This window comes from Microtus oregoni, unplaced genomic scaffold, assembly GCF_018167655.1.
Source record: "Microtus oregoni isolate MIOR12 unplaced genomic scaffold, Mior012 000037F_ref0000500, whole genome shotgun sequence".
Taxonomy (NCBI): Eukaryota; Metazoa; Chordata; class Mammalia; order Rodentia; family Cricetidae; genus Microtus; species Microtus oregoni.
This window is the reverse complement of record NW_024543096.1, coordinates 6,325,120-6,341,567: the sequence shown is the minus strand read 5'-3', so window position 1 is coordinate 6,341,567 and position 16,448 is coordinate 6,325,120. Positions and strand designations below refer to the sequence as shown.

The 16,448-nt window shown below is 37.8% G+C and overlaps 1 protein-coding gene across 2 annotated transcripts in view; it reads right to left on the bottom strand.

Moving 5' to 3' along the window:
- Epc2 (enhancer of polycomb homolog 2) overlaps nucleotides 1-16,448 on the bottom strand; it is a 95,157-nt gene that overhangs the window by 52,488 nt on the left and 26,221 nt on the right. The window lies entirely within an intron of this gene.

Below are 16,448 nucleotides of genomic sequence, written 5' to 3'. Positions count from 1 at the left end.
TCCTCCATCATTTCCCCTTTTTCGGTTTAAACAAAAAAAAGGCTTTAACATAGCAAAATTACATATAACAAAACAGTTATCAAGTAAAAGTTACAATAATCTTTATCATAACTAAGGAAAACTATAACTATAACTAACTATTCTTAACTCCATCAAAGACTCCAGAAAGATATATTACCTAAGTAAACAAGAACTAAGAAACTTCAAACTCTAGAAATGACAGAGACATCTCGCTGCCTGGACAGTCACCCAAAGTTCTTTTGTACTGTTGGGGCATCCATCTTCAGCCTTCAGGCCCATGGTATCCAGCAGACATTTCCATAAAGCAGGAAAATTCAAAGTCAGTTCACTCACTATCTGTTGTGTCCTGCAGAATGTCTCACAGACTCTTTCAAAATGAATCAGGAACCCTGAAAGATCATCTCACCTTAGGCAAGTTCAGTAGTCTTCTCTTTGCTTTTTCTTTTTGTTGTTTTTTTTATTGTCTTTTTGTTTGTTTGTGCCCACGTGGACAACTGCTTCCACATAAAGCCTGAGACAGCTTGGGAAGTAATTCTAGAACAAAATGAAAGCATTGTGCCTGGTTTCTTGGTAGCAGCAATTTCTCGGTTCTACTCTGCTTGCTAAAGGCAAGCAAGCGCCTCATCTAAGAGAAGCTTCCTGACTCAGCTTTAGCTGCAAAGCCTGCAGCTCATTAAGAGGTCTTGCCACGAAACACTTAAACGGTGTTGACGAAAAGCTGAACGCATGCTTTTCGGTTTTCAGCCGTAGCAGGAAAAAAGCTGTGCCGTTTAAAAATGCCAGCTTTCTGGGCTGTCCTGCCAGGGCAAACTCTGACTATTTGAGGCAGGAGGGCCGGCTACCAAGAGAGGACTTGAGTGTTGTCTGTTGTAGCTCACTTGCTGGCAGGGACCTTGAAATGCCATACAGTTGTTGCAGTAAACATGGCTACAGCCTGTATATCTGCCATGAGGCTGGAAAGCTAAGGAATGGTCTGGATCTAGCTGGCAAAGCCACGCCTTTAGTCCTACTGAGATTGCTTGGTAAATTAAAGATTCATGTGGTCAGAAAAAGAGAGATATACAGTAAAGAGAGATTCAAAGACAAAGAAAATTTTTAAATGGTTTACAGTGTGTTAAAAATATTTGCAGACTAAAAGTTGAAGCTCTTAAAGTAAAAAACAAAAAAAGAAAGAGAGTTGTGTGTGGTAGCACACGCCTTTAATCCCAGTGCCTAGAAGGCAGAGGCAAACAGACCTCTGTGAGTTCAAGGTGTAGTAGCTTACACCTTTAATCCCAATGCCTGGGAGGCAGAGACAGGCGGATCTCTGAGAGTTCAAAGACAGCCTGGTCTACAGAGTTACTTCAGGTCAAAGACACAGAGAACCTGTCTCAAAAAGCAAAGAGTTAAAAGTAAAAATAAACGAAATCGAGGTTAAAACAAAGCTGTACAAAGATGGAAAATACACAGAAAATTTTGATACTGTATGCTATTATGTTCTCTTTAAATTATTTAAATGCTGAGGAAGGAGCAACAGATGCTAAAAGATATTTGTTTATAAATGCTGCTGAACTAATCCAACATAGATACTTTGAAAATGCCTTAACTTTGAAATTTGGATCTAAGGACATGATGCTTTGGAAAGGAGTTTCTTATTTTGTTTTCACAGAGGATGAGACGCTGTTCATTTCTTCTATTCCGATTTGGTATGATGGACCACGCCCTCCTGAAGGGTTGGTGTGAACACCTTCAGAAAATTGCTTCGCTCAACTGCCAACTGAGATGAAACTAGCACACAGGTTATACCATGAAAGACCTAATTAACGACGCCCCCATTCAGCAGGAAGCAGTTTGGAGAGAAAAAACTGCGCCCATGTTCCCAAATATGGTTTATAAACGTCCTTTTACATTTAAAGGGGGATATGATATAGATATGAATAATTTGCATTAGTATAGATTTTGCTTTATTGATAGAGATTTAAGGTCAATTTTGTTATATGTATAAGTGTTTCTGATTTTGATTAAGGTATTGTGATTGTGTAGTTCATTTAAATATGTACTGTATAATTAAGAAATATAGGTTGTTAATGGATAATCATTGATAATAGTAAAGCTTGTAGTTATGTTAGTTAGATTTTCTAGATATATAGAGATGTATTTCAGTTAGATAGACATTCTTCATGTCTTTCAAAGATTACAGAATAGGACATTTAATGTTTTAATAACTGAGGACTTTTCATGACAATGAGACACTCTGCTCCTGGCAGCACCAATCTACTTCAAGAGGAAGATGGGCATCGAAGAGGCTCATTATGGAGTTTTGATAGCCATTTGGGCAAGAAACTGCTCTTGCCTGGACTATTGCATAAACTGGACACAGAGAACCCGCAAAGAGAAGACTACTGAACTTGCCTAAGGTGAGATGATCTTTCAGGGTTCCTGATTCATTTTGAAAGAGTCTGTGAGACATTCTGCAGGACACAACAGATAGTGAGTGAACTGACTTTGAATTTTCCTGCTTTATGGAAATGTCTGCTGGATACCATGGGCCTGAAGGCTGAAGATGGATGCCCCAACAGTACAAAAGAACTTTGGGTGACTGTCCAGGCAGCGAGATGTCTCTGTCATTTCTAGAGTTTGAAGTTTCTTAGTTCTTGTTTACTTAGGTAATATATCTTTCTGGAGTCTTTGATGGAGTTAAGAATAGTTAGTTATAGTTATAGTTTTCCTTAGTTATGATAAAGATTATTGTAACTTTTACTTGATAACTGTTTTGTTATATGTAATTTTGCTATGTTAAAGCCTTTTTTTTGTTTAAACCGAAAAAGGGGAAATGATGGAGGAAGGTCATTGGCTAATAAAGGCACTGCCCTGGCCCATTTTATTGGTTAGAGGATAGGTGGGAGGAGTAAACAGAACAAAATGCTGGTAGGAAGAGGAAGTGAGCTCAGAGACTCCACAGCTCTCTTGGGAGCAGACGCCTCAGAGAGAGACACCATGCCCCGCTCCTGGGATGAAGCTCCGACCCAGGATGGACTAGGCTAGAATCTCCCCGGTAAGCGCACCTTGGGGTGCTACACACAGATGATTAGGAATGGGCTAAATTAATATGTGAGAATTAGCCTAGAAGAGAATGGGCCAAACGGTGTTTAAAAGAATACAGTGTCCGTGTAATTATTTTGGGCATAAGCTAGCCGGGCAGGCGGCCAGGGGTGCTGAGAACGCAGCCCTGCCGCCCTTATTACTTCACTTCAACCCTTTCCCAATGATCTCCAATGGTTATTTGGTCTTTGTGAAGTTCAAAATTGCCAATTTGACAAAATATCAATGAAGATAGGCCTCTAACCATGGTTGTGAAAGAATATTTAAGTTAAGTTAACAGAATTGAAGACACAACCCAAATATGAGTAGCATCATTCTATAGGCTGGATAAAGATAGGGAAAACTAGGTCAACACCAGCAACCATCACTCTCTGTTTCCTGATTACAGATCCAACATGACCTCCTGCCCTTGTCATCTCTAATTTCACTATGGACTGTTTTTCCTGAAACCACAGGCCAATATAAGGCCCTCCTTCCTTATGCTGCCTTTGTCAGGTATTTTGCCACGGCAATAAGAAAGTGACTGAGACTCTCTAATATCAAAGTCCCACTCCTGTGGGAGTCTTCCTGAAATATCTGAATGGAAGTTCAATATCCTAAACCATGATTTTAGGAAGGGATTAATTTACAAGGAAGAAATAGAATGGTGGTAGGGGCAGGAGGTAGAGAAATACAGGGAAACATCTGGTTTTCTTTGAATACAGCCTGTATCATTACATTTAGAACCATTTTACATGCTCAAAAGCAAGCCCACCAAGGCAGACAGAGAAAAAAAAACATCACATATATAATAAAGGAAACATCATCAAAACAAATACATTTATGTAACACATAATTCATACACCGAGATAGTTAGAAGACAAACAAAAGGGGGTGTCAACCATCACATTTGCTAATAGCCTCAACAACGTTGTCAGTAGGAATGTACAAAACCACCTCAGTATGTTTATTCAGAAAAACAAAACCAACAATTTGTCAATATATACTTGTCATCTGTATGAATCCTCTATTCAAACCCAAAGACCAAGAATGGGTCAAGTTGATTAGAGTTCGTCTTTAGAAATGGAGGCTCGTGGTGGAAGAAGGTTAAGAACTCTTAAAAGTGAATAGTCCCTACAGACCAGAGCCCAGATGTTCATATTTGCTGGAAAAACAACAGGTGTGTAGAAAACTATACAATTAACTATGGTCATTCATGTAATCTGTAATAAAGAAAAAAAATCAGTCTTAAACTTGATTGTTGAGATTACTCATTCGTGGAATCCAGTTTAAATAAACTTTTTTATTTTTTATTATTTTCTCCCTACCACCATTTTATTCTGTATGGAATACAGAAACAATCAGAGTATGCCATCCCAAAATACGCCATATTGGCCCTTAAAGTGTTCCCAGGTAAGGTCATTTGGAAAGCAGAAGACCCAAGAAAAGCATGACTACCTTCCCTTTTTCTTTCCCAAAGCAAACAAAGCTCTCATGTGAAGATACCTTCCCAAACAGGAGATGCAGAACAAGATGGTCAAGAGTAATAGTTACAAACAGACCAGTTATCTGCATTTAGTTTCCTCATATATTTAATTACTTTTCTACAACTGCTATTCCATATTCAAAACACCACATCAGTAACTGGATCCATCTATTTTTTCTGGTCTTCATTTACCTATGAAGGTTCCCCATGCAGCTATAATAATCTGTATGCTTTTCTTCTAATACTGTGTTTTATGTGGCTTTAATCCCTAGTCCTATCCAGAGCTCTACAGAGAAGCCATGTTTCACTATATAACTCCTGCTGAGGTCTTATTTTCAAAAGAGCAATGATGTTACAAGAAGGCAGACATAGGAATTTATTTATGTGTTAACACTGCAAAGTTGTATAATTTAAAGTTGAAACACTGCACCTTAAGCTCAGAAAATGGTCAAGAACCCTGTTGAGCTGAGCAAAGGCCTCAGGATCATGATATAAAGACTGGTATTTTAATTATGCACAAAAGCTAAATAACATCCTTCTAGTCTTATTAGCAGTAATGAAAAAGTATTTAGATCATCAAAAGGGAATAAAGACATGAATATGACAAAAGATAGTTTTTGTTTGACTTTGAATTTAAATATTTAAGCTTACAAATTACATTTAATAGCCTAAGACAGTAAAAAGATTAAAGTGGGCTGGTGACACGGCTCTGAAGATCCAGGTGCTTGCCTTATAAGCTGATAACTTGAATTAGAGCCCTGAAACTCATTTAAAGGTGGAAAAAGAAAACTGACTTCACAAAGCTTTCCTCTGACCTTCACACATGTGCTATACTTCCAAAATTTTTTCTATGAATTGTAACAGTTTTAGAATGCATTAGTCATCTCCATCTATTTCCTAAATGCTTACCTATGGAAACTACCTTAAAAATCCCTCTAACTTTAGGCAACAAAGACAGAAACAGCAGTCCATCTTGTCCCGAAAGGCTCATCTTTGAGCACTAATAACAGCGCTTTCCAAGACAAGTATGTGTTTAGACTAACCAGGTTATGTTTTCTGTCCAATTTTTCAGTTCTTTCTAATGACCATTATTACTTCATTTTATCTAATAATAGTTAACATTGACTCCTCAAGTACAACATGTATGACAGGCTCCTCTTGGAAACAAGCAATGTCCCAATACTACAAAACACAGAGAAAGTAAATGCAAAGACATTCTAGAAAGATTAAAAGGATCAAGGATAGAAATGTAGAAGAGACATATTTAACTACAAAATATAAACTGCCAAACATGAGACTGGACAGGTGGCTATGTGACCCAAATCTACCTTCAAAGTAAAACAAGTATCCAGGACTACATAGCCAAAGAAGTTGTATGAGCATAGATGAGACATACATCTGAACCGAATGCTGTACAAGTTTAGCATAAAAACGTTCTATGTATATACATAACATATATATGTGTGTGTGTGTGTGTGTGTGTATATATATATATATATATATATATATATATATATATATATATATTCCAAATCTCAGTTAAGTGGAATAAAACCACCTTCCAAAGATTTCACATAAGATATAAGTCCCTCTTTACATGGCTATCATCAGTCTTGAAATCAGTTTTTTTCTCTCAAACTTAGCCATTCACCAGAAATCACATGGAGGACTTGTTAATTTTGTGATTAATCACTTATCTGCAATCCAGTAGGCTTACAGTGGGGTTTATAAGTCTGTATTTCTAACTCTCCAAGTGATACTGGACTGTGTTCTGAGAACCACAACTCAAGTGGTCTCTAAAACTTCAGAATTATTTTTTGTGTCTAATGTAAAATACACTGAATTTCAAGAATCTGTAGATCTTTCAGGTCTTCTGGGTTAAAATAACTTTTTAAAACAGCTACTGAAAGCTAAGATAGAAGCAAAGAAAGCGCCAGTTTGGAGCTCTCCAAGGTTCTGATTCAACACACAAGACTGGCTGAGATCCATCAAGTGAGTCTGAGTATAGTAATCAGAAGGCAGTGGTTCTCTAACTTATAATCCTTAAAACTATAAGACTTAACCAGGTGGTGCTCATACTCCCATCTCCCACTTATACAGAAAGTGAACTGCAGCCAAGTTTAAAGCTTTTTCTACAATGTTATGTAGTAAAATCCAACCAAACCACTTAAAATTTGATTATTTAAAAGCTCCATAATCAGGATTCTTGGTCATAACTACCTATACTTCTCTCCCACTTCAAAAAGTTCATTTTATATACATAATAAATATCACTGCCCTAAATTAATGGGAATTACAAAAATTAAAAAAAAGAACTATAAGCAACAAAAACGAGTAAGTTGGTATCTTGAATTCTTTCAAGCTGGGACTTTTATCATTACACAGAACACATAGCCTAATATTAAAAAAACTAGAGAATTCAATGATAACCAAAGTAATTTAGTTAAAAGAGTATGGCTGGGCTGCTGAAGCAGGAAGACTGAAAGAAGGAGAGCAGTGTGGTTATATGGTATAGCAAAGAACACCCAGCTCCTCCTCAGAAAGGTGCTGGGCTGCTGGGGTCAGGTATAGAGCACTTGCCCACTATACACAGAACCCTAGGGAATGCTTAGAGCAGTAGAAATTGTTTTCACCATAGAAGAGAACACCAACTGGCTTTCTAGTATCAAATGGTCAGTTCTGAAAACATCACAGAGTTAGAGAGTATGAAGATAATTTTTCTATTTCCCCTCTATGATCTTCTCAGTCTTCCTTCTCTTCTTTTAGAATCTCATTCTTTGGTTATTTTGTTATTCAAGAGAAAATTCTATGGAGGATGGCATTTTTTTTTAAATTAAAAATGCTCCTAACATTTGAAGACATTCAACTTCATCCATAAAAAAATTTAAGTTAAAAAAAAATTTAAGTTAAAATGCTACCAAGAGAAACAGAAGTCACAGGTATTAGAGTAAGAACAAATGTATCACAGTGTACAGGGACCATTTGTACCACTTTTTCTCAAAATAGAAATTCTATTTCCAAAATAAGGGATTTAATAATTTAATTTTAAAAATATCATGCTAGTTTAGGCATGACATATACAGGAGAAAAGTCACTGTGCTGAAAACTAGGAATGCTGAGAGCAGGAGAAATAACTTCCAGGATGAGCAAGAACAGAAACTGGTTATCCAGGATCAAATGGTCAGTCCTGAAAACATGCATAAGTAACATACAGATTAAGACTATGCATTTATGAATATATATGTACATGCATATGCATATATGTATAAATACATATGATGGGGGAGAGTCTTCTGTTTTGTGTTAATTTCATTGGTTAAATAAAGAGACTGCCTTGGCCCTTTAATAGGACATAAAATTAGGTAGGCGGAGTAAACAGAACAGAATGCTGGGAGAAAGAAGCTGAGTCAAGGAGTCACCATGGTTCTCCCACTCCAGACAGATGCAGGTTAAGATCTTCCCTGGTAAGCCACCTCGTGGGCTACACAGATTATTAGAAATGGGTTAGTCCAGGTGCGAGAGTTAGCCGAGAAGAGGCTGGAACTAATGGGCCAGGCAGTGTTTAAAAGAATACAGTTTCCGTGTAATTATTTCGGGTGTAAAGCTAGCTGGGTGGCGGGACCCAGCCCGCCGCCTATTACTACATACATATATCCATGTAACAACTATTAATGTAAAAAGAGATCATGAATTTGAAAAAGCAAGGAGAGGTATGTGGGAGACTTTGGAGGGAGGAAAGCAAAGGAAGAAATGATGTAATTATATTATAATTTAAAAAACAACAGTTACTTAGAGGGGTTCCCAAGTGTCCTAGAAGATGTCCCCAACTTGTTCCTTGGGCAGCTGAGGAGAGCGTGCCTGAACTGGCCCTATACTATAGCCACTCTGATGAATATCTTGCATATCACCATAGAACCTTCATCTGGCGATGGATAAAGATAGAGACAGAAACCCACATTGGAGCACTGGACTGAGCTCCCAAGGTCCAAATGAGGGGCAGGAGAGAGAACATGAGCAAGGAAGTCAGGACTGTGAGGGGTGCGTCCACCCACTGTGACGGCAGGGCTGATGTAATGGGAGCTCACCAAGGCCAGTTGAACTGGGACTGATGGAGCATGTGATCAAACCAGACTCTCTGAACGTGGCTGACAATGAGGGATGACTGGGAAGCCAAGGACAATGGCACTGGGCTTTGATTCTACTGCATGGACTGGCTTTGTGGGAGCCTAGTCTGTTTGGATGCTCACCTTCCTAGACCTGAATGGAGGGGGGAGGACCCTGGACTTCCCATAGGGCAGGGAACCTTGACTGCTCTTTGGACTGGAGAGGGAGGGGGAGGGAAATGGGAGGAGGTGGAAATTTTTAATAAAAAAAAAAATAACAGTTACTGTTCCAAGGCATATAATTTTTCAACAATTAGATCAACAAAATTACAAAAACTAAAAGTAAGCTTTTAATTAAACAATGGAAAAATAACCATTTCACGTCAACATAAAATGGTAAAATCTCCAAGAACACTACATCTAAACTTTGGTGACAAATATATATAATCATGCTTCTATGAAGTCCACGTTCAAGACTTTTCACTAAAGCACTATATGTAACAACAGAAGACCAGAAACACACACATCTGCTTTAACAAGAAACTGGATATTTAACTGGCACACAATACTCTCCACATGCACACAGAGGCCTATTACTCTGGAGTAAACAAAAAGAATAAAGACACCCTATACATGCCAATATATGATTTATTTTCATACTATAACTTTTTAAACTAGTCTTAAACATAAAAAAGCAAGGAGTAGAAAAATACGCACATGCTGGGCAGTGGTAGTGCACACCTTTAAGCCCAGTGGGAGGCAGTGGCAGGTGGATTTCTGTGAGGCCAGCCTGGTCTACAGAGCTAGTTCTAAAACAGCAAAAGAAAAAGAGAAAAAAAAAAAAGGAAGGGAGGGAGGGAGGGAGGGAGGGAGGGAGGGAGGGAAGGAGGTTAGAGAGATGGCTTAGTAGTTAAGAGTACTGGGTGCTTCCAGGTGACCCAGGTTCAATTTCTAGCACCCATATGACAGCTCACAACCTTCTGTAACCCCAGTCCCAGAGAATCTAACATCTTCTGGTCTCTCTAGGCACTGCACATACACGTGGTGCACAGACATACATACAAGCAAAATACGCATGGCAGGTGCCGTGTGTGTGTGTGTGTGTGTGTGTGTGTGTGTGTGTGTGTGTGTGTAATAAGTTTTTAAAAAGAGAGGAATACCCACAGAGTGTAACAGGAGAGTTTATCTGAGAAAGGACAATAGGAATTGATAAAGTAGCTCACCATAAGCATGGCTGCAGTGCAAGATGAGCATGCATGATGTTTGTTTCACATGTCTTTTTTCTTTTAGAATCAAAATGCCATGTTTTATTTAAAGCCATCTTATTTATTTTGTGAACATAAAAATCACTTTGTGTCTTAACAATCCTGGGTCAGTGGTTCCTATTTACTATCTGACACTCTATTTTCCCTCTAGACAATAATCATTCTTGTTCACTCTCCACTTTGGCAAGTAGAGAATGAGAGCAAAAATTTTTACATCTGAGATCAGGGATTGGAGAGATGGTTCAGAGATTAAGGGTCCCGGCTGCTCTTCCAGAGTTCCTAAATTCAATTCCCAGCAACCACATGGTGGCTCACATCCACCTCTACTAGCATCTGATGCCCTCTTCTGGTATGTAGGCAAACAGAACATTGTATACATAATGATAAATCTAAAAAAAAAAAAAAAAAAGGTTTGTCCCCCATTGGTTCTACTACAACCCCTTTAGAATAATAATGTCCACTGTGTATCAGAACTTGGAATTTACAATGATAAGTCACAACTGAGAGACAGTATCAATGATTTTTAAAAAAAAAAAGGCAAACAGTAGAGCTATTAGGTCTCAATTCAAATCTTAACTCTACTTGATTATTAGCTGCATTATCTTGAGCTCTCTGTAAAATCTTGGGCTCTAAACTGGGTGTCAATCTTAAATGAGTGTCAAAATATAAGATGCCTCACAGCCTTCCTTCTATAATTGCTCTGCTAGGAGAGGAGACATCCTAAAGATAATGCCCTTCCTTTATGCATACTGCTGAAACAATGGATCCCAAAGAATTAAAATTTCCAGGAATTCCATGCTGAGGAAAGGGAAAGACTGAAGCCTGGTGCCAGACAGCAGGAGGAGCTGGCCTTCCCAAAAAAGGATTTCCACAGAGTTTTGATAACTTATGGGACCACCTTCAAGAAAGACCAGATCAAAGACAATGATGACTCAGCGATGGGCAAAACAACATCCTAATCAGTACAGTTAATTATGCAAAGCTTTTGCCCTCGATTTAAACCTAAATTTCATGCCCTGTATCCTAAAAACCGCTCTATGGGTCACTAGACACCACCCACATCTATTTCTCTTCCCATTGTGGCAACACTCGACAAATCTGTTCCATACTTTTCACAAAATTACTTGTTCATTTGACATATAGAGGATGGGTGACTGAACTTAGCTTATTGTGGTTGACAGTGTGCAGGCTAATTAATACCCTAAAACTCTGGGCAACCGTATAAGAAACAACTGGCCCAGTATAATTAAAATGTATAACAGCAAACAGAGCCTGGACACAGGTTAGTTAACATGAACTATTTCACTATATAAGAAGAAAGGTTTAGTTTCCTATTAAGAGTCTAAGAAACAAGCATTTTCAGGAAATTTTAGGGCAGAAAACACTTTTATAGGTAGGTATCCAAAGAATTATAAGGCAGGAAAGCAAACTTCCCTTAGATTTTAATCAAGGTAGGGAGTCAAGATATCGAATGGTGCCAACGCCCCAGGTAGCATGGCACAGCATCATCAGGAGAGATGCTAGCTGCTCGGTGAGTGTCCTGGTTAACTCCTACTAGCACAACCAGACATGTTCTGTTTTTCCACAGTATATTCTGTAGGAAGACACACAGGAAGGTTCTAAGTGCTTGCATGTAAACAACAATAGTGCCCCACCCCATCCACCATGCCTGGCACCTTAATCCTTCTCATGCACAATGTTCTGACACTCTGCCAGGCAAGCAAAAAATAAATAAATGAAATAAAAGGTATGTCCCATCAGTTTTTTCTATCAATAGGCAACATGTTCTCTACAACCAATCTTATTTTTTTGTGTGTTTTATATACTTAAATAGCCATAAAACACGTATCACAGCCAGGTGGTGGTGGCGGATGGGAGGCAGATGGATCTCTGAGTTTAGGGCCAGCCTGGTCTACAGAGCAAGTTCCAGGACTGCCAAGGCTACACAGAGAAACCCATCTTGAAAAGCCAAAACAAACAATAAACCACGACCACACACAATAATGCAAGTTAACTATTAGAATGGCTTTAATTTCTGAGTTTTAATCATGATATTTAATCTATTTTCTTTTGCTTTTTAAATTCCATCTCCCTCATTTTAAGTATCAGATATAAAAATTTCACTGAGGTCAAAGAAGCATGTATTCTCCTGAACTCCAGACATTTTCATCTCCCTACCACGATGACCAAAAGATTTATTATTTTGCTTTAACCCAAATACCTTCACTGGGTAGTATCTTCCAGGTTAGGAACATTCTTCCTTACTGAACTAGCAGCCATGCAAACACTTTAAGTTTCAGAGTGGGCTGATCTCAGCAGCAGCTGAGACTACTGTCTGTGTCTGCCTTGCTCACTCTGTCAGTCATCCTTCTAAATGTCTGGGCCAACTTAACCTGGAAGATTGTTTGCCACAAATCTGATAAGAGCTGCCTTGAACTAATGGCACTGTTTTCTAGAATTTGCGTATTTGAATAGGGATGTCCTTGCATTCAACCTATGATCAGTTTGATTTCTTAATATTCAATGACATTTAAAAAAAAGATGCCCCTTGAAATAATTCTTTCTGCCGTGTAATTCTAATGTAGAAATGCAATAAAACTCAGCAACTGCTTTGGACAGTTCTTTCAATCAAAGGAAATTTAGATCATCCCTAACTCTTTTCAATAAAACTATGCTCGCCCCTGTCTCAAGAAAAAGGGTCAATGTTCAGTCCTATTCACTAGAGAAAACAATGAAGAATATTTCAAGGATAACAAAGTAAAATTAGATGTTAGTCTGGCATATATTTCACACATGTGCTGAAAACAAACAATATCACGGTCTAGTTTATACTGGGTGTCGTTTCACCTTTTTCAATGCAGACTGAAAATAATCAACTTCCCAAGGAGCCTACACCAAGTATACTGAAGTGAAAGCAGTGGCCACACATACTTATCTTCCCAGGCGTCAGGATCCTAGGAGCAGATTAGAACAATTCAATTCTCTGAGTGTGTTTCTGACCTGACAGGTAACAAGGAGCTACTTCACCAATTCTTTCTCCTGAACTCTCTTTAGTCTAGCAGGAGAGGGGATCTACAGATATATGGCCAAAGGTATTACAGTGAAAGAAAAGATGGACCTTCCTTTTAAACCAAGGAATAGAGGTTTGCTACTAAGACCATTTAACTAACTGTAAAAGCAGATGCAAAATTAACATTAATGCAACATTTCAAATTTATTCATGTTCTTTAATTCTGACACTTGACAACAACTGTAAAATATTTCCCCACTAAATAAAAGGGGTAATGGGAAATTAAATAACTGACTGCAAGTAACCAACACTGTCCTCAAAAGGGTCCCAAATTTAATTAACTTATTCAAGTCCAAAAGGAATACCCTCATGTGTTATGAGTAAATTCTCAGAATGCCAGTGTACATCCTAGACAAATGTTCTGCCACTAAGCTACATTTCAGGCTTTTGGTTTTATGGGACAGGATCTTACTATGTAGCTCAGACTGGCCTTGATCGCACAAGCTTCCCGCCTCTACCTCCCATATGGTGGGATTATACATATGTGCCATAAAACCTGACCTACTCTCAATTCTTCTACCCTAAAATAATACTGCTGATGAATAGGGGAACACACTTTTTAATTTCTAACTTGGATGCCACAGAGCAAGTCTTCAAATTTCACTGAATGTGTTAATAATTTAGTTTTATATTTAACTCAGTATAAAATTTTTATGTCCTGCAAAATTGCTAAGAACAATCAAGGCATGTATGCATTTATCTTTAATCATTTACTCATTTATTCAACAAACATTCAAGTTAATCAAAATCACGTTAAGTAGCATGCAATGAGATTCAGATTTTAAAAATCTGAGAGACAACAGAAAGCTTTTGCCTTCTTTGCAACTGAAGAGGCTTTTAAGCAAACAGCAACAAAAACTTTGTTGAAAGGAGACATGAAACACTCCTAAAAGCAATTCCAGGGACAACACTTATCTAAAAAATAAGAGTAGAAGGACTAAGAAGGTGCAAGCAAATAAGGTATTTTATATATAAAGTGAGTTTTAGAGAGTTTCCTACCCCTATGGCTCAAAACATGAAAGGTCAGAAGAATTAGCAAACCAAAGTTCACTGAAAGAGCAGCTTCAGACTGCATGGGTAATGGAAATACTCAAGTAAATGTGATGGGCTCCTTCTAATGAGCTTAGAATTCAGAGGAAGAAAAAGAAACCCAATTTTAAAGCAGTTCAATAAAGTTGGCTTTATAGTAAAACCACAGAGCCAAACGTTGTTGGAGAGGTGAAAGAAAGTCATTACAAGTATACTAAATATTCTGTCCTATAGGCAACAGCAAGGTGCTGAGAGATCCGGAAATGGGCGGTCACAATTATAGGAATATGAATGATGGATGCATTCTATGAGTTCTATTCCAAGTAGTCCTCCAGTTAAGCAAACCCACAGTCACAGAAGATTTCAGCCAATGCCTACACCGTGATTTTTTTCCCCTAGCTAGGTAAATGGGATGCTTACAAATCTTTTAGTAAGAAGGAAGGGAAAAATTTAGAGACGTTTTCCAAAATTCATTATATTTATAGGGTTTGTAAGAAGTTGTATTTAGGGCTGAAGAAATGACTCAGCAGGTTAAGAGGACTGATTGTTCTTCCAGAAGACCCGATTCAATTTCCAGGACCCACATGGCAGCTCACATGTGTCTGTAACCCAGTTCCAGAGGAACTGAAACACATGACAAAACACCAATAAATGTAACAAAAAAAGAAGTTATATAAAATTTACGTATAAGCTTAAAATGACAGGTTATATATACACAACCTTAAAATTTAAGGGAGAAACTACCATGTACAATATGATATATAATAAAATACATACTACATTTTGACAAACTTAGAATAAAATAAAATGAAAAAATCAATGTAAGAGACATGTTTGTTGCATCAAATGGGGCAAATGTGTTACACTTAGTTTTAGTGTTTTACTTTTCAAGAAATATTTTTAATAGCTGTTCTTGGTATTTAGCCCCGCTATTAAAATGCAAAACAACTGATTTTTTAGGTTAGGAAAAATGTTTAAGATTCCCACTGTGAAAATCTGTCTCCTTCCTTATTGATATAAAGGTAAAGGCAAATTCAAGAAACTGAAAGGATTAAAAGTCAAAGAACACAGAAAGCAAATCACATAAATAATGTTTGTGAATATATTCTCCCTGAATGCTTCAGAGGAAAGTGGCCCAGTGGTATGGTACTTGCCTAGGTCTATTCCATCCTGAGCACAAAAAGAAAACAAAATGAAAAAAGGTCACTAGAAAATGATTCTTTTCCCACAGGGCTTAATTTTTAGTATCATTTGGAAACGAGTCAATAAGCATATAAACAAGAGAAAACTATCTGCTCACCAGGGGGATCACAGTCTAAAAGACAGAAGAATGATTACCAGTGGTTACTACATATAGAAAATCTGAAAAGGACATACACCCTCACCTCCACACACAAGCACACGATAAACAAAGAGAGACAGAATGAGAAGAGTCAGGGTAAACTTCCTAGGGGAATTTAGTCTTAAATGAACTGTGGGATGGAAAGGAGCTTTTGAGTATGTACAGGTAAGGAAATGTAGGTGAGTTGCAGTACTCCCTAGGACAGAGTGAGGGGAAGAATAATGGGAAATGACACTAAAGATTAAGGGATGACCCAAACCACTAAGAAGATTATATATTTATTATTGATTCTATCTGAACTGTCATTACTATATGGGTCCTAAAGCTTTATGACTGAGTCCTACTACTAAAATGTTTAATAGTTTACATTAAATGTAAGATAAGTCAAACATGCAGAGGGAGAGCAAATAAAAAAATTGAATTGCTCAATTTACTATGGTAGGAGGGGGGGGGCAGGAATCCTTTTGAGAACTGAACTCTGAGTCGGTCTGTAGTATGAATTAAAGCTAACAGTATAGACCAAAGCAAGAGATAGAAAAAAACAAGCAACTGTTTTCAAGTAGTCTTAAGTTGGCAGTACCCTGCTGTCTCTCAGAAATACATGAGGATTCTGTTCAGAGGGGCAAACTTCAGTTAGGGACAACAGCAACTGAAGACAAAAACTCATTTCAAAGATAAAAAACCAAAGATGGACGTTTTAGGATCAATGAAAAAATAATCAATCTTAAGTGTGACATTTCAGAATTACCTAGGAAACTTTATTAAAAATTGTCATTGCTGAGAGGATGGCATCCAAGGGTATAGTACCTGCCAGGCATCAACAAATATAAAACCAGATCTAAAACCCAATGATGTCAAAATATCCATCTCTAGTCCCCATACCCAAGGAGAGTCAGAAAGGTAAGCACTTCAGCAGGAATTCCCAAAATAGAGCCCTGGCGTCTCATCCTAACAAGTCATCCACATGTAAAATGTAAAATTTGTTTACAATTCTGACAAGATATGAAGGCACTGACACTTGTGTCTATAATATTAGCAATAAGGAACAGTAGAATTTTAATCAAGAACATGA